Consider the following 24,011-nt stretch of genomic DNA (forward strand, 5'->3'; position numbering starts at 1 on the left):
CTACACTTCATCGAAGTGCTATTTGACAACAAGCCTTGCATAGGAATGTAGAAGAAACTTTCCTCAAAGTGAATAAGTTGGGCAAGTCAGGAGAGAGTAGTTCATGTTTCACTCAGTTACTTTGAGGGCTTAATTTAATTCACTGGATGCTTTACAGCCAAGATGTCACGTGCTTGCAATGTTTTGATGCATGGACTGCCAACCTGTGGCTCAGGGGCCACACATAGCATATATAGGCAGGGCTTATGGCAGCAGGGCAGGGCTTATGGCAGCAGGAGGGATGCGGGTGGCACAGTGGGTTAAACCACAGAGCCTAGGACTTGCTGATCAGAAGGTCGGCGGTTCAAATCCCTGCGATGGGGTGAGCTCCCGTTGCTTGGTCCCAGCTCCTGCCCACCTAGCAGTTCGAAAGCACATCAAAGTACAAGTTGATAAATAGGTACCGCTCCGACGGGAAGGTAAACGGCGTTTCCATGCGCTGCTCTGGTTCGCCAGAAGCAGCTTAGTCATGCTGGCCACATGACCCGGAAGCTGTACGCCTGCTCCCTCAGCCAATAAAGCGAGATGAGCGCCACAACCCCAGAGTCGGCCACGACTGGACCTAATGGTCAGGGGGCCCTTTACCTTTACCTTTATGGCAGCAGGAGGAGGCGGACCTGTGCTCCTAGCTGTGAGATACAATTGGACTTCTCCCATCTCTGTCTTTTATTGTAGCACGTGAAACCTTGCTTGCATAAGTCACCCACAGGTATTTGTTCTCCAGGTGTTCATGTCTCCTCTGCCCAGTGCATCTGCACTCTGTGGCGCATTGGTAAACTGGATTTCTATGTGTTGTGGCAGAACAGGAAGCTAGCTAGATGATCCCATGTTCTGCAACATAGAAACAAAGCTACTGTGATGCAAATTATTTCCATGAGCACAAACTGATGGGAGGCCAGCATGTGCTACTGGACATGGGATGCGCAATGTCTCACCACTTATTTCTTGTTGGTTGGAGATTTGATGCTTCCACAGTTGTGCTAATCCCTTTGAAAGGAGGATTTCTTCTGTACTAAATAAGTGGAACACAAAGGCAGCAAAGAACTCACAATGAGAAACAACATCCAGGAGAGATTCACATAGGGACAGTAAGTGGCCATTAAAAAACATTTTTTAATAATAATAATTAAAAAAAACCCTCCTCTAAACTAAAAATCTAATTTCATTCAGGCACCTAAGTTAACAAATGAACATCACATTTTGCATCCCAAATGTTGGTGAGAACCTTTAAATTTGTTTGCAGGAAAGACTTCTAATCTAAACATCTCCAGATTTTTTAAATATTAAGTTCAATATTTTACATCAAAGGAAAAAGGCAAACATTTTATGTTTTCCTTTTCTTCTTCTGACATATAAAATGGAGATCATGTTAGTGTACACTCTGCAATTTGTGTGTGTCAGGGTCTGGGCAGAGGAGGAGGAATGGTGGAGACCACCTCCCCATCCTAACCCTTCCAGGGAGGAGGAAGAGGAAGACAGTATAGATTTACAACAGTGGTTTGCAGGAGGTCACAGCTCAGAGGCAGATGAGGGGGAAAGTTGGGGAATCATGGGAAAGGAGGAGCAGGCAGAGCCGGAGCAGCAGCTGGCTGACACATAGAAAGCATTCCAGACCCACCATCTCCCAGAAACCGGTGAACCTTAAAAGTAGGAGAACAAAGAGCTCAAAGACAGATGGCACTTAGCAGCACCCATAGAAGAGAAGATGATGATAATGACAAATGAGAAAGTGGGAGAAAAAGAGGGTGGAGGTTCACTCAGGACACCACCATTATCCAAGAGGCTGGGTTCTATAGCCTCTCACTGTAAAGTTTGAAATAAAAAAGGACTGTAATAAACTTTTCCTTGTCTTTATACTTTCCTGGGCAACCAACTGGGAGCTGCTGACAGCATCCTGACAGTGTTGTGTGTTTTGGTTGGCATTTAACAGCATTTGGATAATTGTTTTAATTTATTATTACCTGCAGAGAGCTTTTAAGATGGGTGGAGTGCAAATCTTTTTTTTTTTAAAAAAAAAGTCAGATGTGACCAAACATTAAGAAAAGTAGCACAATTAGCGAGGAATTCATCGATTGCACCATTGCAGCAGCAGAGACCTCTCCCGCCCCCGCCCCCCATCAACAAGTTAATCATGAATTGCCCAGAAGTTCAAGCAGGAAGTTCAAGAGAAGACAAGAGAGGCATGCAAATTGTTGGCTTTAATCATTTGCAACACACACTGGTAATGCAAACACAAGATTTAGAGGGCAACACAACAATTCAACAACCCACCACAAGTGCAAAGGCACCACAAGAAGGGTACTAGCAAACAGTTCAAAGCACCCATGATGCTATTCCAGCAAATAAGAAAAGCCTATACACTGGTACCTCAGGTTACATACGCTTCAGGTTACAGACTCCGCTAACCCAGAAATAGTGCTTCAGGTTAAGAACTTTGCTTCAGGATGAGAACAGAAATTGTGCTCTGACAGCGCGGCGGCAGCAGGAGGCCCCATTAGCTAAAGTGGTGCTTCAGGTTAAGAACAGTTTCAGGTTCAGAACGGACCTCCGGAACGAATTAAGTACTTCACCCGAGGTACCACTGTATAGTACAATCTCTCTCTTTGAAACTTGATTTTGATTTTACTGTAGTATTGCTGCCATCTTCTTATACTGGTTTTAGGTGTTGTATTTATTGTACAGTTGTTTTTATGTGTGTTTTCCTTTGAAGAGGCACACATTTGTGTGTGCATCTACAAGAAGGCAGTTTCTGCACATGCTGTAAAGGGAAATGAAGGGCAGGTGGGGCTCGTCAACCTGGGAAGGTAGCCCATCAAGGAGAAGGAAAACTCTGATCCTAAACCTCTGCTGCCTTGCGGCTATACTCATTTGTGAGAAAGGCTTTGGGAGTAAACCCTGAGGAACAATCCATACGCACTGTCTTGTGGGACATCTTCAGGAGAAGAGGCGAAGGAGTAAACCTATGGAGTATCTGCAGCAGCACAACTGGACACTTTCATCTGTCCCAGCCACAACAAAACATGTCTCTACACCCACAGCGGGCTCTGTAACTCTCCAATCATCTGACTTCATCTGCAAAGGTGCACTCCTCCATTGTCTACCAAGACAGAGGGATGCCAATCAGATTATCATTGAAAACTCCCAAGTTTTCTTCTATCTCTCACAGCTCATGAAGAGGCTGTTCTACCTGCTCTATATCAACACCCATAGTCATTCCACAGTTGTCCCCTGTCCCATCATTTTCCTCTCAATTTTTTGATACTGGTTGGCCTGATTTAATAACTGTGTTTACAACTGCCACCCAGAACATATCAGATCACTGGATCTCCTCTTGATTTATTGTTAAATGAATGACCAATGACGCAGAGAAAAGAATCCAATAAAAAACTCCTATGCTTTTCACAATGCTATTCTGAGTTCAGACTTTCCATTTAATCCACCATGCTCACCTTTTCCTGGAAATGATGCTGAGAAAGTTTATTTGGCTTTTTAAATTACTGCTAAAACCTAAACCTAAACATTTAAGACTGCAATCCATCACCGTGGGACAAGTCTCTTAATAACCTGGTTATCTGCCAGTGCATTTGCACCATGCTGACCTTGCCAATACCCATCTCCTTCTCCCAGTATGTCATAGCAATGCTGGTGATAGGAAGTCAGGTAAGTACTACTGCCCCACCCTGCCTCTACTGCATGTGGAGACAGTAGGCTAGCTTGGGGGTTGGGTTTGGACTGGGTCACATGGCACATGGAACTCTGTCCTCTAACATCCTGTCAGTGCTACCCATTCTCCAGCATCTGCTTCCTGAGCCAGTTATCTCCCTCAGCCTAATGTTAAAGCCAGTCCTGCTTTGTGTATGTGCCCCACAAAATATTTACTTACTCTGCTAAATTTGCATTCTGAGGTGCTTATTCAGGAAGAATTATATGTGATATTTTTATTCAGTCATCCGCTGGTAACATCTCTCCATAGTTTCTAGGGAAAATTCCTCTGTGAACATAGATGTGGACATGATCTAGATCAATGAATCAAGCAAACCTCATAAACAACCTGTCATGAACAACCATTTTTCTTCATGAAAAGTCCAGTCCACTGATATTTCAGTGACTGAGGCCAACACAATAACCCTTTAACTGAGGGAGGAGCGGTAAATTAAATACAGACGGCTTTAGAAATAGGCTGGCATGAGGTAAAAATGCCCAGCCTAAACTGAGATTGATGGACCCAACATGGGGTCACTGACTGAAGTGCAATACTGTTGCCCATATTACTTACTTTTCTATGACCTGAACATGGGACTTCATTTTTTTATTATTAGAAAAGGGAGAAACGACAGCGTAAAGATTATAAAAGATAAAACAACATATCATTGTTCAACAAAAATACATAAACTGATACCCGCATGTTCAGAGAAATGTTGTGATTGACATATGTGGCTTGCAAGGATTCTAAAGATGACTGGTAGATTTAAACAAAGGAAATAAAGCCAGGCTAGTAGAAAAAGAAAATAATAATAATAATAATAATAATAATAATAATAATACATTAGGAAAAGAGATAGGCTCCAGCTTCAGGACTGAATTTCATACATACAGTAGATTGAAAACTGAGTGGGCAGGTGTTGCAGTTTCATGTATAGCAAAGTGGTCATCTGATTGTTCAGTGGAGAGAAAATGTTTGCACTATACACTGAAGGGTTAATGGAGAAGTTCCCAAATAAAGTACACAGCTACCTATGGAAGTTTGTCTTTGATTTCATTTTTCTGGTGCCTCTCTAACGGCTTGGGTTCTTATGACCAGATTTACAGCAGACTTCAGCGCCTCCCTTTCATCCCCCCCCCCCCAGTTGTCTTTCATAGATTGCATTGTCATGCATTTTAGCATGGATTTCCATCACATCAGTAAAACTAGCAGTACGTCATCGCTGAATAATGGAGCACAAAATGTTGGGTGCAAATAAATGGCACACTGAGTTGAGTGAAAGCTTGGATCCTTGGAAAGGGGTACCTCTTTGCCCCAGGCCCTCAGCTGAGTAGATATCTGTGATTATTCTGCTTTGCTGTGCCCTGGAGATCTGTGCTCCTGTTTCATTATTCTGAAAGTGGTAGGTTTTGTGGTTTAATTTTATGATTGTAATTGTACATTGCACTTACTTATGGTGTTTTGGTATGCCACCCTTGGACCATTTGGTGAAAGGTGGGCTGCAACCAACCAATGGTTATTTCAATCATTTTTTCTGGAAATACCACAGTGTGTCTTGGTTAACATTTATTCTAGGAACTGCAGTAGTAAATCAGATGAACATCGGAATGTGCATTTGAATGCACATAAAAATATGGAAACTCACCATTAAATTCTATTTGATGCACATCTCAGAGGCACTTTTCCAGATGCCATCCTTTTCTTTCAACAGAATGCTCGTTCAGATGCACATCATGCCCATTCACTAGCTGGAGTGTGCAAAATAAATAAATAAATGTGCTTATAGAAATCATTTGAAAATAGATTCTCCCATTTTTCTCCAGTAAGCTTGCTCCAGTGAACTAGTAGCGGTAATCAGAAATGAATCAGAGACAGACGAAAAATAAAACAAATTGGAAAGATTTATTTAAATCAAAGGCCAGAAATGATGAAAGTATGCAAGCAATGAGTGAAACATGAAAATGGAAAAATGTATGAATGAAGTATAAGAGAGGAATTTATATAAATGAACAAATATTAGATTGTTAAATAAAAATAATGAACAGCTACCAACAAAATGGGTTTTTGAGAAGCGTCCACTGCCCTGGAACTCAAAGCTGCTACATTAGTACAAATTCTATACTGCTGCCATTTTTGGAAATGCTCCTTCTCATTTGATAACGGCCAGTTAAATGTTATCAAAGTGCCAACTGACACTGAAATTATTTTCTTGCAAACCTGAGTAAATAGTACTAGAAGTATCAGTCCTCCTGCAGACCTTGTCCTATCTGGCTGATGACAGAACATAAGAGGCCCAAATGCATTTCAAATGAGGAATTTTTTGTACATTGTTCTTTCTTAGTGGAGTACAAAAAGACTTTCCCCTTGCAACGGAGAGCTGCACCGGGTAGCTTTGTTTTTAAATACATCTAGTTTTTACACCTACTTTCTGTTCTAAGATATCATGTTTCACAATTGCTATTGTCATGTTTGTAGGTTGTAATTTTATATGTAGTTAGGCAGCACGTTATGTACTGAACACTGAAGTTTTAAAAGACTGGGACCTGGCAATGGATTGCAACTCATTGTAAGGAAACTTGGTGATAATGTATTGTTGTGCATCACCCCAGTCTCTGAGCGGTGCAAGGTTCCAGGTGTTCCTGGGTTTGTGTTTCCTTTGGGATGAGGCACAGCAGAGACTGTGGTGTTTTTAGCGATGGCTTATTTACACATATATACAACCTGAGCCTGTGACATAGCTGTCAACATTCCCCTTTTTTGCGGGAAATTCCCTTATCCCAGCTCCGTTTCCCGCTGCTTCCCGCTGCTATCCCAGATTGTTAGATATCCCGTAGACTGTCACCAGGACAGGTGAGGCTGCTGATCCCTTATTTTCAAATCTGAAAGTTGACAGCTGTGGCCTGTGATGGACAGGTTCACAGCCCAAGACGTCCCCCATAGCCACAGCCTTGGATTCCAGCAGAAATTAGGCATGGCTCTCTCTCTCTGCCTTTCCAGGCTGCAGCTTTACTTCCACCTTCTAGCTCACATGACTTAACTCTTCACTCTGGCCTTTTATCTGACTAACAGACAGTTGGTTTCCGATCGGAAATTTTTCTGGTGCTGGGCAGAGATCCAAATGTTTAAATATTTGCTAATGTGTTTTGCTATTATTATTATTATTATTATTATTATTAATAATAATAATCAATCAGCCCCATGGCTGGAACCTATCCAGGTAATTCTCTCACGCTGAAATTTATCTTTTGAACTCTTTTGATTACCTCAACGGCCTAGTTCTAGAAATTCCTGTTTTCAGTCTAGGAAATGGTGAGCAAACATTTGATGCAATGATAAAACAGGACCTTCAAGATTCTTAAAAAGTTATCTGAATTCTCTTCACTTTAAATATGGATCATTGCAGAGCATATTCTTAACCAAAGAGGTTTAAGTAGTTCTAATTTCCAGCTGTGAGGCAGGAAGGGGAAACTCATGAACTACTAATAACCCTGTTCCCTTCTAAATGCAGATACTTACCCATTTTCACAATCCAACCTTTTGGGGAGTGCTATAAAGTATATCATGTTCATGGTTATACATAGAAAAGGGGTCAACCAGTTTAGTACTACTCCTAACTAAAATATTTACTTTATTTGCTTATTATACACTGGTTGTTCATTATAGACTCCCCACAAGGAGTTCTGGTGTGAACAACACAAGAAAATTCCAAGGCAGAATCCCAGGAAGGTAACTAAGATTAAATCTGCTTCACTTTAAAGGTAGAGCTACTTTAATGATTGTTAGACCAGGGCTGGGGAACCTTAGGCCTTCCAGATGTCGCTACACTGCAATTCCCATAGTGCCTATTGGCCATGATGGCTGGACCTGGTGGGAATTGTAGTCCAAAAAAAAATCTGGAGGGCCAAAGGTTCTCCAGCCCAAGTTATCTTTCATCTTTTTAAAAAGTAGGCATAATCTGCCCTCTTTTTTAAAAAGTTCAGAAGAAGTACTTTGATCATAAAAGAGAGGTTTTGCCCGACTTGAAGCTTTCTAACAATTATCTGTGTCCTTCATTCACTGGCTAAGGGCAGACATTTTTCTGTATGTCCCTCTTGTGCAGGGGTCAGCAAACTTTTTCAGCAGGGGGCTGGTCCACTGTCCCTTAGACCTTGTAGGGGGCTCAGGCTATTTTTGGGGTGGGGGGAATGAACGAATTCCTATGCCCCACAAATAACCCAGAGATGCATTTTAAATAAAAGCACACATTCTACTCATGTAAAAACATGCTGATTCCCTGACAGTCTGCGGGCCGGATTTAGAAGGTGATTGGGCCGGATCCGACCCCCGGGCCTTAGTTTGCCTACCCATTCTCTTGTGTGACATGAGATCCTAAGCTGAAGGAAGAGGATTATGCACCATCTGAAGATGAAACTCTATTCTTAGGGGAAACAGAGGGTGAAATTTAAGATTGCACTGCTGCTAATGGATTTGCAACCTGCCTGAGACTGCTTGGAGCAGGCACTGCATATATGAACCAATGTCTCCATATGAAGAGTGGACACAAAGGTGTTGCAAGGATCCTGGCAGCTGCAGAAAGGTTGCCATGATCACTTGAATTGCAACTGGTGTGCCAGTAGCTTTCATACGGAGATGCTGCTAGAACCAATGCCTCCTCATAATCTCCATGTGGTCATGTGGAGCCTGGTGAACATATTAAATAACATTGTCCAGATCAGAAATGGCAAGCTGACACGCAATGGGCCAGATCCACGCCTACCCCCCACCAAACAACTGTGTCACACCAAGTTTTAATCAACTTTAGTTTTTTTTTTTTAAAGAAGATTGCTCAGAGTTTCAGTAGCAAGGAAAATAATTTTGCATCCCAAAACTGGGAGATGCTCCACACTTTAATTTCACTCTTAACTGTCAGCGGTCCTTTACCTTTTATAAGTCCAGTCGTGGACGACTCTGGGGTTGCAACGCTCATCTCGCTCTACAGACCAAGGGAGCCGGCATTTGTCCGCTTCTGCAGACAGTTTTTCCGGGTCATGTGGCCAGAATGACTAAGCCGCTGCTGGCAAACCAGAGCAGTGCACAGAAATGCTGTTTACCTTCCCGTCGGAGTGGTACCTATTTATCTCCTTGCACTCTGACTTGCTTTCGAACTGCTAGGTTGGCAGGAGCAGGGACTGAACAACGGGAGCTCACCCCGTTGTGGGGATTCGAACCGCCGACCTTCTGATCAGCAAACCCAAGAGGCTCAGTGGTTTAGACCACAGCGCCACCCACATCACTCTTAGGAGTGGGTAAAAAAGCTCTGGACAATCGTTTCTGGAAGAAACAATGGGATATAATTTGCTTTCCATACAGGTTGCACAGAAAGGCAATGGGTCACTGCTAATCTGCCACTAGAGGGAACTCTCATAGGAAGTACACACATTCATCAGGCTCTATACACATAAATGATGTTGCCTTAATTATATAATTGTGCCCCACAATTGTGAAACACTTACTGCTGTTGACATTAGGCAGGCACCCTCAATATTTTTTTAAATATTGCTGATTAAAAAAATAAAAATAAAAAAATTCAGCAAGCCTAACTAATCAAATAATGCAGTTACTTACATTAGTGTGTGTTTAGAAATAATTGCAATACTGATTTTTATCTGTGTTTTATTGAGAATTATTTAATGTATACAGTGGTACCTCAGATTGCAGACACTTCAGGTTACAGACGCTTCAGGTTACAGACTCCGCTAACCCAGAAATAGTACTTCGGGTTAAGAACTTTGCTTCAGGATGAGAACAGAAATCGCGCAGCAGTGGCAGCAGGAGGCAGCAGGAGGCACCATTAGCTAAGTGGTGGTTCAGGTTAAGAACAGTTTCAGGTTAAGAACGGACCTCCAGAACGAATTAAGTTCTTAACCTGAGGTACTACTGTATTTGTTTTTTAATAGTTTTGTGGTTTTAGCTGTGTTTCACCTACAATTATGTACACCCTTGTGAGAGGTTTGGGATTGCTTCATCAATCTTTCTAAATAAATAAATAAATTAAATAGATATATGTGGCAATCCCTTTATTGTTCAACCAGAGGCAGTTGGACTGCACAGCAAAGCAAAGCACACCATCCATTTCCCAGAACATTGGCTAGAAAATGGCATCACTCTGAGACTATAGAAGCTGGCTATCCCCAGTCTACATTGTTGTCCCCCATTGTGTGCAGCAATGAAATTTATTCTCTGCATTGTGTTAGCGGAGTGACTCATTCTTTGACCTTACAGAGAAGCTAAAACCCTGTGATTCCATGGTCTCTAACAATGAGGAAAAGCCCTCCTTTGCTGATAATGTGATTAAGAGGTGAGTATTCTGGGTGAGGCTGTGAGCTTCCCACTTTCTAATCACTCCTGGCTTCTCGCTGTACTGCTTTGTGCAGTGATCTGGCCTTCAGCAAACGTTTGCTGCAAAAGATTCTTAATGCACTTGAAGATAAATTGCCCTGTATTTGCTCACCTTGCTACTGGGTGAGGCCCCTCTGTTTGTCGGATTCAGTTTTCTAAAGCCTCATATCAGGATATTTTGCTTTTCCATCTGATGCCCTTTATAGAGTTGCTCTATTCTCATAGCCTAACATACTCAGTTACCAAAAAATAGCAATGTGTGTGTTCATAGTTCATTACACTGATGAGTCACTCGCTCCTTTATACATTAGCAATGTTCACCGACAGGATATAGTTTAGAAAATTAGGAGATCCAAATCCTTGTCTTTGTTGAAACCAGTAGGACCCTATCTAATGTCAGCCAGTTTGCACAGCTAGATGCTTGGGTTCAAAGTGTCTGAGGCAAAGCCTACAGGGTCTTTTCCTTGTCAAATTTCAGTGCTTTTACACCCCACCAACTTCAATGGAAGAGATTTAAACACAAGCTTAACTCCAGGACTGAGCCAAAATATTGGGCCCCACATTTGCAATGTTCTCTGCAAAATATGCCTCCTTTTTCAACAATAATTGGAGGGGGTATGTATTGTAAAACAAGTCAGAGATGCTCTCCTACTTAGCTGAAGAACAGGATGCCCTTACTTTGATTTGGTTTTATGAGGTTGTTACATAGCATGCTGGCTCCATGATTCCTTATTGAAATGATCACATGGCCAGTTATTTGATGTGGATTTGGACCCTAGCAGGTGTGCAAGTGGTGGGGGTGGGGGGATTTTAACCCTTTACCCCCATGGTGGTCCCAATGCAGATCAATACACCCCCCCTTACTTTAAAAACCAATTCACACAATTGCTAGTTTGGTCCTCACATTCCAGTATAACATCTCATGTTAGTAGATCTTCTATAGGTAAAGGTAAAGGTACCCCTGCCCGTACGGGCCAGTCTTGACAGACTCTATGGTTGTGCGCTCATCTCACTCTATAGGCCGGGAGCCAGCGCTGTCCGCAGACACTTCCGATCACGTGGCCAGCGTGACAAGCTGCATCTGGCGAGCCAGCACAGCACACATGGAACGCCGTTTACCTTCCCACTGGTAAGCGGTACCTATTTATCTCCTTGCACTTAGGGGTGCTTTCGAACTGCTAGGTTGGCAGGCGCTGGGACCGAACGACCGGAGCGCACCCCGCCGCGGGGATTCGAACCGCCGACCATGCAATCGGCAAGTCCTAGGCGCTGAGGTTTTACCCACAGCGCCACCCACGTCCCATTCATACTTCATGACATATAATTTCTCAGTTTCCTAGAAAGTTACTTCTTATGTTGTTTTCTGATTAATATAGCAAAAGTAGATTCACGAAGTTATACACGCCTTGTGGGTGCTGATGGTTATCAGTGGTTATGTACCAATAAAGTACGGCATTAAGACTAGGATAGGCAGATGCAGCCAGCGGCTAATAGTTCCTGCCACCAGCTATGATCCTCACCCCCAGGCTGTACACCCCGTCCCTTGTAAAAGACAATTGCAGCAAAAATTTGCATCCCCTGGGGAAAACCTCCTGCTGTAGAATTATTGTGGGAAGGATGTGACATTCAATTTATTTGCTTATTTATTTTAATGATGTTAAAGACACAGCTCTTCATTACATAACCGGAAGACTATGGACATGATTCAGTTGCTGTTAAGTGACTCTGAACCCCATTACTCAATGGGAATGTTAAACACGTGTTTCAGTTTCTCCTGTTGAAAGCTATGGAAGTCAATGGTACTTACTTTTGCTTCTATTTCTCAGCTAACAACAGTCTCAAATACTGCTGCATATCTTTTATAATACTTTCGATGTGTGAAGTGTATTGTCCATCACAATAGCCCCGCATAGTATGTCACCAATATTCACAGTGTGAGGGTGGCCATGGAAAATGAAGCTACAAGGTGGTGATCCGCAAAGACAGTTCCAACGTCTCTCTGGAGGACTCTCCTTTCTTCCAACAAATAAACTGAAACTGAATTGCCAGAAAAGGGGTAGGATGAGGCTACGTTCCCCTCATTCAGCCTCTGACCTGCTCATTTTACAGAAGTGGAAACCAAGATTGAATGGGTGATTTGGCCAGGGTCACACATTGAGTCAACAGTGGTGGGGCTGAGCTGTGACCTTCCATACCCAAGGACAGTTAACAATCAATGGGACCACATGTACTCCTCTGTCATAATGGGTTACTGACACTACAGTACAATAAAACAACTAAGGACACACAGGTACACGCTGCCTGCTTAATTTTTTGTTTTGTTTTTGATGCAAACTTTCCCATCCATCATCCTTTATATACCTCTAGGTTGGTCTTAGACAGTGCCCCAGGCTTTTCTGTCTTCTGAAACTTTCCCCCCATGGCGCTCAACTTCTGCCCCTTTTTAATTTGTGTTATGTTACTGTGTTTGATGGAAAATCCTCACTGACTGCCTCTTAATGAATTCAGGGAGGGTGACTCCAGATGGTCAGTATTTCACAGGAGGTATTCTTGCACATACTGGAACTTTCCATTTGCCCAGTTAAACTGCATTAAAGGTTCTGTTGCCCTCACCTAGCAGCACAAATCGACTTTGGAAAAGAATCAGACTTCCTGAAGTTTGGAAAGTGTCATGGAAATAAACAGAAAACAATGGGATGCACAAAGGAAGCTAGTAAGGTGCAATTAGTTGTTAGAGTGTTGGTCTAGGACCTGGGAGACCAACGTTTGAATTCCAGCCAGAAAACTCACTGGGTGACCTTGGGCCAGTCACAGCCTCTCAGCCTAACCTATCTCACAGGAGATGGTGGACTCTCAACCCCAATGAGATTTCCACTATATGGTGGCTTATTTTCAGTTACAAACAACAAAAACTTTTAAAATAAAGAATGTCCTGAAAATATTGTAAACCAGGCACAGGCAACCTCGGCCCTCCAGATGTTTTGGGACTGCAACTCCCATTATCCCTAGCTAACAGGACCAGTGGTCATGGATGATGGGAGTTGTATCCCCAAAACATCTGGAGGGCCGGGTTTGCCTATGCCTGTTGTAAACTGTGTAGAAAACACTTTGTTACAGCTGAGAACTAATGATACCTAACATTCACTAAAATTAACGTTTTGTGAGATGTTTTTCTTACCTCATTAAGAAACCTGCAAGAAAGCTGTCCTTGGTGGTTTGTGGCAACCTACTGACAGCTAAAAAACTTTCTTGACCATTCCCAGACCATTCGTCTATTTAAAAATGATGCTGCATTTTACTACCCTTATTTCCTACTATTGACTAGGGTAGTAGACACAACCCAATAGCAAAATTCAATGCATTTCTAGGACATTTAAGGCTACAAGTGATTTTTTTGTTTCCATAAGAAAAATAGCAAGTGGCAGCTGATTGAAATTTGGGAACATTGTGAGGGACAATTTGTAACAACACCCAAGAAGGACTACCCTGTACACAAAATTATGTGTGAATTTTGCAATGAAAAGTGTGTCAGTGGGAAGCTTTGAACTCCACAAATTTCATGAAGATTAAGGGTGATTTTTATTGTGTGCGTGCAGTCTTGTGTTTTTAATTTAAGAAATATAAACACAACTATCATCACTGATCAAATGTTTACAATGCCACTTTACTCCTTTGCTCTCACAGCATACAAGCAGTGCCAATTTTTGAACAAACATTGACAATGAACTGCTTCAATGAAGTTCTCCCTCATTAACTTCACCAAATTTGCCTTCATTGGTCTCAGAGGACAGGAACCAAAGAGGCTCAAGCAAAGAGCTTGAGAATTTTGCCAGAATTATGCCAGAATTTTTTTGACTTCTTCATGTACACAGTCAGCTCACATACCACATTGCAAGCTAGTTTTGGGGGGAAACCAGCAACTCTCAGTTTTGATTTTCCACTTAGCCAAAGCCACCCTTGGTTCACAGCTCTTTGAACCCTGACTTGTATTTCAAAATTTGATTTCTCCTTTTGGTATTATTTCTGAGAGCCCTAGATTATTTTTTAAACAGCATGCCACAATGAGAAAGATTCGACAAAATTGACTAGATATAATGCACTTCTGATGTGTGCATGCTTTTTTAACTACAAAACTTACATTTCTATTCCCCCTGCAGTCCGTTACAAACCTGCTCAATGTACATCACTATATGAGACCTATTCAAGCAAAATAAAACTACAAGGGAATAATATTTTTCAAAGTCTAGATTCATTAGGTAATGGTTCCCCATTTCCCCCAAGTCATAACTCAAGGTTTGGTTTTGAAAAACAAGAGAAAATCTATAAGACCTTTAATGGCTTGGTTCCTTCATGCTTTGCAAAATACACACAAAGTTTCAGGTGCCATAAATTATTTTCCCCTTAGCAGTTTTAAAAAGTAAGTTGTTGCATTTACAAGTGCAATGGTAAAACAGGGAGGGGGGGTTAGCCTTTAAATGCCTGCTTATAGGCAAAGTGATTAGTGGCCCAAGTATGGAATAAATTGCAATTCTGGATTAATGAGCTGAAATAATGGATTAATTGGCAATAGATGGTTTCCCTGTGACCAATGATAATAGATCCATTAAAATGTAGGATGGTCAAAATTAATCACTTTTTAAAAGAAATCAATTCTGTGCCAAGAAGGCCTAATTATGTCAGTGGGAATATGTCAAAGGCTAGACGCTTCCCTGTAAACTGCCCTTCCCAATTTGGATAGGACTTTCTCTACCAATCTCTACTCTGCATTACTTACCAGACGAGGAGGGGCATGTGCTCTAGAGAGGCATTGGAGACTCCTGTGCATGTCTGGATCATCCAAACATAATGAAAGCTGCAGTGCTCAAAATGCCCAGATGCCCTGGATATGTCAGGCATGCACAAGTGACTTTGGGGGTTCTCTGCAGCTTGAGCCCATGGCTTCCTGGACAGGACCCTCTCTGCTCCTCTCTGTGGGTGGTTTATGTAATGGAAAGTGCAGCCAAGTAGCAGAGAGAAGGTCCCATCCAGGTCAAGAGCCCTAGCATGTTTCAACTGATATCATAAAATTCTGTGTTCATATAACTTGTCTTCAGCTACCAAGAAAGATTCATGGGAGATACAGTGGTGCCCCGCAAGACGAATGCCTTGCAAGACGAAAAACTCGCTAGACGAAAGAGTTTTCCGTTTTTTGAGTCGTTCCGCAAGACGAAATTCCCTATGGGCTTGCTTCGCAAGACGAAACGTCTTGCGAGTTCTTGCGAGTTTGTTTCCTTTTTCTTAAAGCCGCTAAGCCGTTAATAGCTGCTAAGCCGCTAATAGCCGTGCTTCGCAAGACGAAAAAACCGTAAGACGAAGAGACTCGCGGAACGGATTAATTTTGTCTTGCGAGGCACCACTGTATAAGAAGTGTGCATTGAACAGGCTTTCCATTCCAAACAATAGATTTGAGTATTGCAGTGTGCATACACCCAGAACGGGGATTTGTGGAACCTAGACTCATGACCATGACTTTTGACTACAAACTTCATATGAATACTCAGCAACGCACTTCTAGGCTCTCTCTGTGCATTTTCCCAAATACACAAAGTTCAAAATGAAAGAAGCTCTGGCCTTAAATTGACTCATCTTGGTATTCTTAGCACTTTTGTTTGCAGATCAGATTATATTTCAAATAGATGTGACAGACAGACGTATTTCTCTCTCTTTCTGATCATTTATGACTCATGCAAATGTGGATTGTTTCCTTGTGTTGTAACATCAGTTAGTTATTAATATCAGTTATGAAAGACCACCTCCTTTCCTTTTTTGCTGAACGTAATAGAAGGAAATTCCCCTTGATGTCTGACATCAGAATGGTGTTTTTACTAAGTTGTGCCCGTGTGAAGCCATGAGTACTAACAACAATATTAAACAAGGATATGATGCAGCCTACAATACACATGGGCATGTCCTGGAATTTTGGCACCAATGTTCATTTATCTTCATTCTTCTCTAGCTGAGGTCCTCTGTCGTACGATTCTTGCCAGATAAAGTGAGAATCAGAACTGTGATGAGACTTCCTTCTAGGTGCAGACTAAACAAATGGTGGTGGTGGAAAGAATGTCAGAGATTCAGACAAGTGAAAATATTTGGCAACCCCCCCAAGTGACTGCCCACTGAAGCATTTGAGGCTACTGGTAGACTGACTGTGGGAATTCTGTGGAAATGCTCATTGTTGGTTTCACCAGAGGAGGGGGATGGAATGGCCATCACTCATAAGACTCCTTGAAAAATGGCAGTTGTCATTTCACAAATTGCAAGAGGAACACATGTACAGTTAACACACAGTGCTCCAGTTCACTCGTGCCTCCAATGATACCCCACTTCAATCCACAGTGCCCAGTTATCAAAACAGTTCTATAACAGTTCAAACCTCCCAGCAGCATAGTCCCTAGGGAGACCTGGGTTGTTGTTGTTTTTTGGGAGGTGTTCTTTTCTCTTTTTTTCCTTTTTTTTTAGGTGAAAGACTGCAGTTCCTTAAGCATTACCTCCTTGGAGAGAACATTCCACAATCAGAGGGACATCACAGAAAAGGTCCATTCTTGTGTTGCCACCTTCTGGACCTCTCATGGGGGAGGCAGATGAAAAGGGCCTCAGATGATGATTGCAGGTCAGTTCATATGGAGAGGAAGTCCTTGAAATCTTGTGGTTCTCAGCCATTTAAGGCTTTATAGGTCAAACCCAGCACTTTGAGTCATCAAGGAGAGTACCATTGTGATTTGCCACAACAGCTTGAAGAGCTGTTTAAGCTTAGAGTGGGGGAGGAAAGGAAATCCCAGCAACAAAAATTGGTGGTGGTGCAGGTGCTTTCCCAGCTACTTTGCCCAGGATGCCTCACTCTAATATTGGATCAAATCTGTGTGCATATATCTTAATGACAGCATGAATGTACTTCTCTCAATTTGTTGGCTTAGGGCTTGTGAGCCCTTTTATCCTCTGTGTGTGTAATATGGCTTTGAGAGCTGTATGTTAGTACAAATATATATTTAGGGTAATCTTTGATAAGTCTCAAAACCAGAAGCCCAGGTGGTCATGTTGTATATATTGATAAGCTGAACAGTCACTGTTCCTTACAAAGAAGAGTTGTGCTGAGCCATTAGTAGCTTGTGAACACACATGAGATAACGCCAATAGATATTGCTATTTTCCTGATAACCATTTGCCAGAATGCAGCAGAGAACCAATTTGTGTGGGTAGTAGTGGTAGCTACTCCCTTTCACTCTGCAGTGGGGCTTTTGGGGGCGGGGATGAGGTACAAAATTGGCCATTTCTGCCTACAGCAACTGGTTGATACATCTTGGTGAGCTAACAGTATAGATTCTAAGCATTTGGCAAATAGTAAGTTAATTTAAAGGGATGCGGGTGGCGCTGTGGGTAAAAGCCTCAGCACCTAGGGCTTGCCGATCGTCAGGTCGGCGGTTCGAATCCCCGCGGCGGGGTGCGCTCCCATTGCTCGGTCCCAGCGCCTGCCAACCTAGCAGTTTGAAAGCACTTCCGGGTGCAAGTAGATAAATAGGGACCGCTTACTAGCGGGAAGGTAAACGGCGTTTCTGTGTGGTGCGCTGGCTCGCCAGATGCAGCTTTGTCACGCTGGCCACGTGACCCAGAAGTGTCTCCAGACAGCGCTGGCCCCCGGCCTCTTAAGTCAGATGGGCGCACAACCCTAGAGTCTGTCAAGACTGGCCCGTACGGGCAGGGGTACATTTACTTTACCTTTAAGTTAATTTAAATGCTTTCAGATGAATTATCAGGAAACCTATGTATTACCAGTAAGTGTTTACCCTGCAATCATAGTGTGTTGACTTTTCCCATGTTTCTACAGAGAAAGGAAGTTCTGGGTTGATAAGTGCAGCCTTGGTCTTTGTCTCCAGTGCAGAAAAACCAAAGATGCTAATAGGATGTAATGATGTTACTGTTTCAAAGGTTTAGTGTTTAATGATTGATGATAAGCAACAGATTTCACTTTCAGTCTACTGTCATTTGAGAGTTAGTGTGGTCTAGTTGCTAGAGCAGCTTTCCCCTACCTGGCGCCTTCCAGATATCTTGAACTACAGCTCCTATCAGCATGCCCATACTGGCTAGGGGTGATGGGAATTGTAGTCCAAACCATATGTAGAGCACTAAGTTGCCAAAGGTTGCACCAGGGTAGAGAGTGGCCAAAATACAAATCCCAGTTCAGTCATGAAGCTCACTGGATGATATGGGATCAACATCTCAGCTTAACCTACATATTTGAGTTTCTCAGCCTATCCTACATCACACAATTGTTTTGAGGATAAAAAAGGAGGTGTGAGCCATCTATGTCACCCAGACTTCCTTGGAAGAAGTACAGATTGTGTGTGTGTGTGTGTGTGTGTGTGTGTGTGTTATGGGGGTTTTTGTGGGAGGCAGTAGGCTGTACACCAAGACCCTTCTAACCCCTGGATCCAGCCAGTGTTAAAATATAAGCCTGGTTGGCTTCCTGATGAGGTGATCACCTGGGTGACAGGCCATTAAATCCAATGATGTGGCCATGGGAGAAACAAGACCATCTTGGGGCGTTGACGCTGTGAACCCCTCCATTGTAGGCTGAGGTTATATATGTGTGTAAATAAACCATGTATACAACACACATTCTCTGCTGTGCCTTATTCCAAAGGAAACACAAACCCTGGGTAAGCACCCACAATCCCTGCAATATCACACCACTCAGAGATTAGGGTTGTGTGTGTGTCCATCCAATCTCTCTGCTGGACAAACAGCAGAATGTAACTATGGCTACCAGGTTTCTGTGTTCCATAACTCCATACCACTATGGGACAATCTTTCTCTTATTCATTAGGCATATTTGTGTTGTTTGTACCCCTTGTATGAAACAAGATCTTCTTAATTATATAGTTGTAGACAAGTGGGTAGAATTTTAGTGTGTGTGTATACTTTACAAATGATATGTTTTATTGAATCCCTTTTCCTGATATCACATGTCATATTAAAGCTGGGGAGATCTAGGATCAAACTTTTACTGAAAAGGTTGCAACCACATAGTTTGACTCACAATCTGAGTAATTGTTGAACCACTTGCAAGTTTTGTTCAACAATGAACAAACTCAATTAAGTATTCAACTCATATTGACTTCAAGCAGGAGGAAATGGCCAGGGGAATTTACCCCAGGAAGGCTGAAACTTCGTAACCAGCGCAGTTGCAACTTCAAATGCAAGAACTGTTGTGGATGAGGGGGGTGATTAAAAAATCAATCCTCCTGTCAGACTGGGAATATCCCCTCACTCACCCAGTTAAGGATATTCCACCTTTTCTTTTAGCAAAGTAAGCAGCTCACATACATGTCAAACAAAACTTTAATAATAAAGAAAATTGTAACCATAGGTGTCAATTATAGGGGGCCCTGGGGGCCTGGACACCCACAATTATTATTTTTTTGTGGATGCTCAGCACCCACAATGCAGGCTCCAATGCAACTTCCAGTTTCTACCAAAAGCTGTGTCGGAGGTCCTGCCAGGCCTCAGAAGTGCTGCTGCATGATGTTGATGTAACTTGACGTAATGATGTCACAACGTCATGACATCATGTTATGTCGTAGGTGCCATTGGGCACCCATAACCTGGGACCCAAATTGGCACCCCTGATTGTAACACAATAACATACTATCTGAGGAAAACGAAAACAACATCAAGAGGCAAGAATGTGGCAAGAATGACTGCTGGTCTCTGTAACTGAACTGAACACCCAAAGGGAGAGGCCAATTCCAGAGCACAACACAAAAGCCCCAGCTACCAGACGCCAGACATTTTACTGATCAAATTAGTGTTTTTCTTACAATTCCCTTCTCACTGTGCCTAATTTGAATTAATCAAATTTAATTTAGCACGTAACTTCTCAAAACTTTCTTTTGACAAAGGCTTTGTTAAAATATCAGCTGTCATTTCCATTGTTGGACAATGCTGCATTTCAATAAATCCCTTCTGGCTCAAATCTCTTATTGTGTAACATTTTGTCTGCTTGCTTAAAAAAGTAAAGGTAAAGGTACCCCGACAGTTAAGTCCAGTCATGAACGACTCTGGGGTTGTGGCACTCATTTCGCTCTAAAGACCGAGGGAGCTGGTGTTTGTCCGCTTCTGCAGACAGTTTTTCTGGTTCATGTGGCCAGCAGGACTAAGCCACTTCTGGCGAAGCCAGAGCAGTGCACGGAAACACCATTTACCTTCCCACCGGAGCGGTACCTATTTATCTACTTGCGCTGCATACTTCCGAATTCTAGGTTGCCAGAAGCTGGGACCGAACAACGGGAGCTCACCCTGTCGTGGGGCCTCGAACCACCAACCTTCTGATCAGCAAGTCCAAGTGGCACAGTGGTTTTAACCACAGCGCCACCCATGTCCTAATTTGAATTAATCAAATTTAATTTAGCATGTAACTTCTCAAAACTTTCTTTTGACAAAGGCTTTGTTAAAATATCAGCTGTCATTTCCATTGTTGGACAATACTGCATTTCAATAAATCCCTTCTGGCTCAAATCGCTTATTGTGTAACATTTTGTCTGCTTGCTTAGAATGTGTATTTATCTTCTCTGATTGCACCAATTTCAGACAACTCTGATTGTCTTCCATAAGCTTAAGGGGTTTAGAATCCGGCATTCCCAGATCCTCTCAAATCTGGTTAAGCCATTGTGCTTCTTTCCCTGCTTCTGCAGCAGAGACATACTCTGCTTCTGTTGAAGAGTTAGCTACTGAATTTTGTTTATGACTAGTCCAACTTACAGCTCCATTCCCATATAAAAACACAAACCCACTGGCAATATCCCCTTTAAGCTTGCCCAACTTTACATCCATCTCTTCATCCTAGCCCACGGTAATGTCTGGCATTGCAGGCAGCTTTGACATGCAACAAGTGTTCCATCAAACACTGCGGGAACACATGTAGCAGCTTGATTTGTTTTTGAGCAAGTCAGAAGTCAAAGGTGGACACCAACACTTGCAGGAAATACAAAGAACTAGAAAGAATAGATTGTATTGCAGTTGCCCTATCTTATCCAGCAAAGAATATTTTGTTAGACATAATCAGCTGGCAAAAATGCAAAGATAAACCAGAAACAGTAGAATAGCTGCCCTATCTTATTCAATATTGAATATATTGTCAGACATTATCCAGAGTGCCAAAAAATCCAACGGCAAACCAGAAACAATAGAGTGTATAATAATGGCCCTATCTAATCCACTATAGAATATCTAGCTAAACATAGTCAAGTTGCCAAAATCATTCACCACTAACCAAGCAGGCAGTGCCAACCAATCAATAAAGAACCACCCCTTATTAAAACCCCTTATGGCAACTTTAAGGATGGGGCAAATTGAGCAATGACCTGGCACCCCACAATTTAGAGGACGGAGTCTTGTACTAAAGTCTGCTTGCTGCTTTTAAAGTCAGTCATTCTCAGATTGCCTTATCTTTAACTCAGTAGGATTGCAAGCAAACAAGCCCTTCCCTACAAAAACAGATAGAAGTCCTTTCCCCATTTAAGACAGGTCCATCCACACCAACTTCCTTGGTCGGGAGCTGTCCTTATGCCTTTTTTCCTGTACATGATAGCAATTTTTTAGGGTTTTGTATTGTTGTTTTGCTATTTCTGTTTACATAGGAGAGGTAATGGCTTGTTTCAGTTTTGTTTATGACTTGCATTCGTGTATTTGCAGTGTGTTGACTATTAATACATTAGTCTCCATTCCAGTTGTAATAAAAATTGACCACAAGGAATGTACTACGATACATTTATCTATGCTTTCATTGCAACTTTGGGTATATAATCATTCTGCTGTGGTCTATAGCCAATCACATTAAATGCTGTTCTATTCATGTAAAGAATAAAGGGTAAATTTATGTCCAAGTTGCTTTCAGACCTTTAAGGGGCTCAGGGGCCCTCAACCCTAGGGCCAATACTGCGCACGGAAACACTGTTTACCTTCCCACCACAGCAGTACCTATTTATCTACTTGCACTTTTTGGCATGCTTTCAAACTGCTAGGTTGGCAGGAGCTGGGACTGAGCAATGGGAGCTCACCCCGTCACGGGGATTCAAACCGCCGACCTTCTGATCAGCAAGCCCAAGAGGCTCAGTGGTTTAGACCACAGCGCCACCCGTGTCCCTTGCTGCAAACTAGAAGGCACCTTTACTCAGAAGTTACTCAGTAGTAGAACTCATTAAACTCAATGGGCTGTGTGATCTTGCAAGGGTGCTTGCAGCCACATGGTGGAATCCTACACATGTTTACATCAACCACTGGGGCTCACTCCCAGGCAAGTCTTTAGACTTTCTTTTTAGATGACGCAATGCACATGTATTTTGTAGATCATTTCATTTTAGAAGTAGCCTTCATCCCTGTGTTGTATCTCCAGATGGGGCAGGGAAAGACTCCTGCCTGAAAGCATGGAGTGTGGCTGCCAGTCAGTGTAGAGTAGAAAACTGAGTTAGCTGAACCAAAGGCCCAACTCACTCTAAGGCAGCTTCCTGTGTTCCTATATGTGTGGGAGAAGGCCATCATTTTAAACATTTGTCATATTTTTTAAAAAAATACTTAAGTAATCAAAATGTTTTCTTTTGGTTTGCTGACTAATCAGTTAAAATCACAAATCTACAAGAATCTACTAATCTCTTACTTTCACCCCACAACCAAAAAAGTAAAAGAGCATGTAAGTCCATCCCATCAACCAGAAATGTAGTAAAAAAAAAAATAGAATCACCTAAGGAACACAAATAAGTTCTCTAAGAAATAAGATCAGTCAGTAATAGTTGTTCTTCCGGACGTTTCTGAAGAAATATCTGAACTGTCATCCTGGATTAAACTGGACAAAACTGCAAAGGCAGTCACAGTTCACGTTGACATAAATCATCATGTACATTCAAGCAGTGGTATATCTTTCAGAAAACCTGCTGAGCTACTTTTAATGCCTCCAGCTATGTCTGGTTGTTATTATATCTTACCTATGATTGACTTCAGAGCCATGACCTAGGCCCATGAATCTTGTTTTCTTGTTTAAAAGCAGTGGGACTCAAGTAGAAATTAACAGTATGTAAACTACAGGAAAAATACTACTTGTGGAAAAATACAGTGCTACATTTCCAAGGCAAAAGAATTAGCAGCAGTTTCTGATATCTGCAACCACAGCCTTACCTTCATGAACAATCTTAAGCCATTCACTCTATAAGGACTCCCCCCTCCCCCGTGTCCTCTCCTCTGCTCTTTGAGATGTACTAGCAGGGAGAGTCAGTAGTCCTGCCTCTTGGTAGAGAGGTACACTGAAAGGCAAGCCTCTCCCAGGCCTTCATTTCTAGGATTCTGCCTGACTTATTATTCATGGAGAAGGCAATCCAAATGCAGGGCTGGCCCAAGACATTTTGGTGACTGAGGCGAACCACAAAATGGTTCCCCACTTTCTGCCAGGGAAGAAGGGGTGAGTGAAGACCTACATCAGGAACATGGGGGAAATAAAGATCTACATTGGGATCTTCTGTCCCTGTGGATCCTGCTACCTGAGGTGGTCACCTCATCTTGCCTCACGGGTGGGCCAGCACCTTAGGGTGCTGTCATGACCTCATGGCCTGATTCCCCTTCTTGGGGAGTGAAGCAATAACATTTGCAATTAATTACCTGAAATATACTCAGAGTCGCAAAGTGATTTCATGCTCTTTATTCAGCTCATAGTGGTGAGGAGGAATGAATGAATGTCCCCTCACAGTATCTGCTTTATATACATTATTTACACAATGGGCTGCACATGATTGGCTAATTCTGGAATTCTACTGTAAGCCAATCAGGTTGTGGATTCACTTCTATCTGGAGCAGGATTGGGTGGTTCCTG

General features: G+C 42.4%; 2 long non-coding RNA genes across 2 annotated transcripts in view; one reads left to right on the forward strand and one right to left on the reverse strand.

Moving 5' to 3' along the window:
• Window positions 1–924: 924 nt before the first annotated feature.
• LOC308479940 overlaps window positions 925–24,011 on the reverse strand; it is a 30,608-nt gene continuing 7,521 nt past the window's right edge. The window contains exons 3-4 of the long non-coding RNA XR_013987908.1: window positions 5,388–5,490; window positions 925–1,051 (exon numbers count right to left, since the gene is read on the reverse strand). This is a non-coding gene — a long non-coding RNA (uncharacterized lncRNA). The remainder of the gene's footprint in view (window positions 1,052–5,387; window positions 5,491–24,011) is intronic.
• LOC308474286 lies at window positions 17,206–18,768 on the forward strand. Its single transcript, XR_013984642.1, has 2 exons — window positions 17,206–17,521; window positions 17,899–18,768. It is a non-coding gene; the product is annotated as an uncharacterized lncRNA (long non-coding RNA).

The sequence above is a fragment of the Podarcis pityusensis genome (assembly GCF_964106645.2).
Source record: "Podarcis pityusensis genome assembly, chromosome: 1".
Classification (NCBI taxonomy): domain Eukaryota; kingdom Metazoa; phylum Chordata; class Lepidosauria; order Squamata; family Lacertidae; genus Podarcis; species Podarcis pityusensis.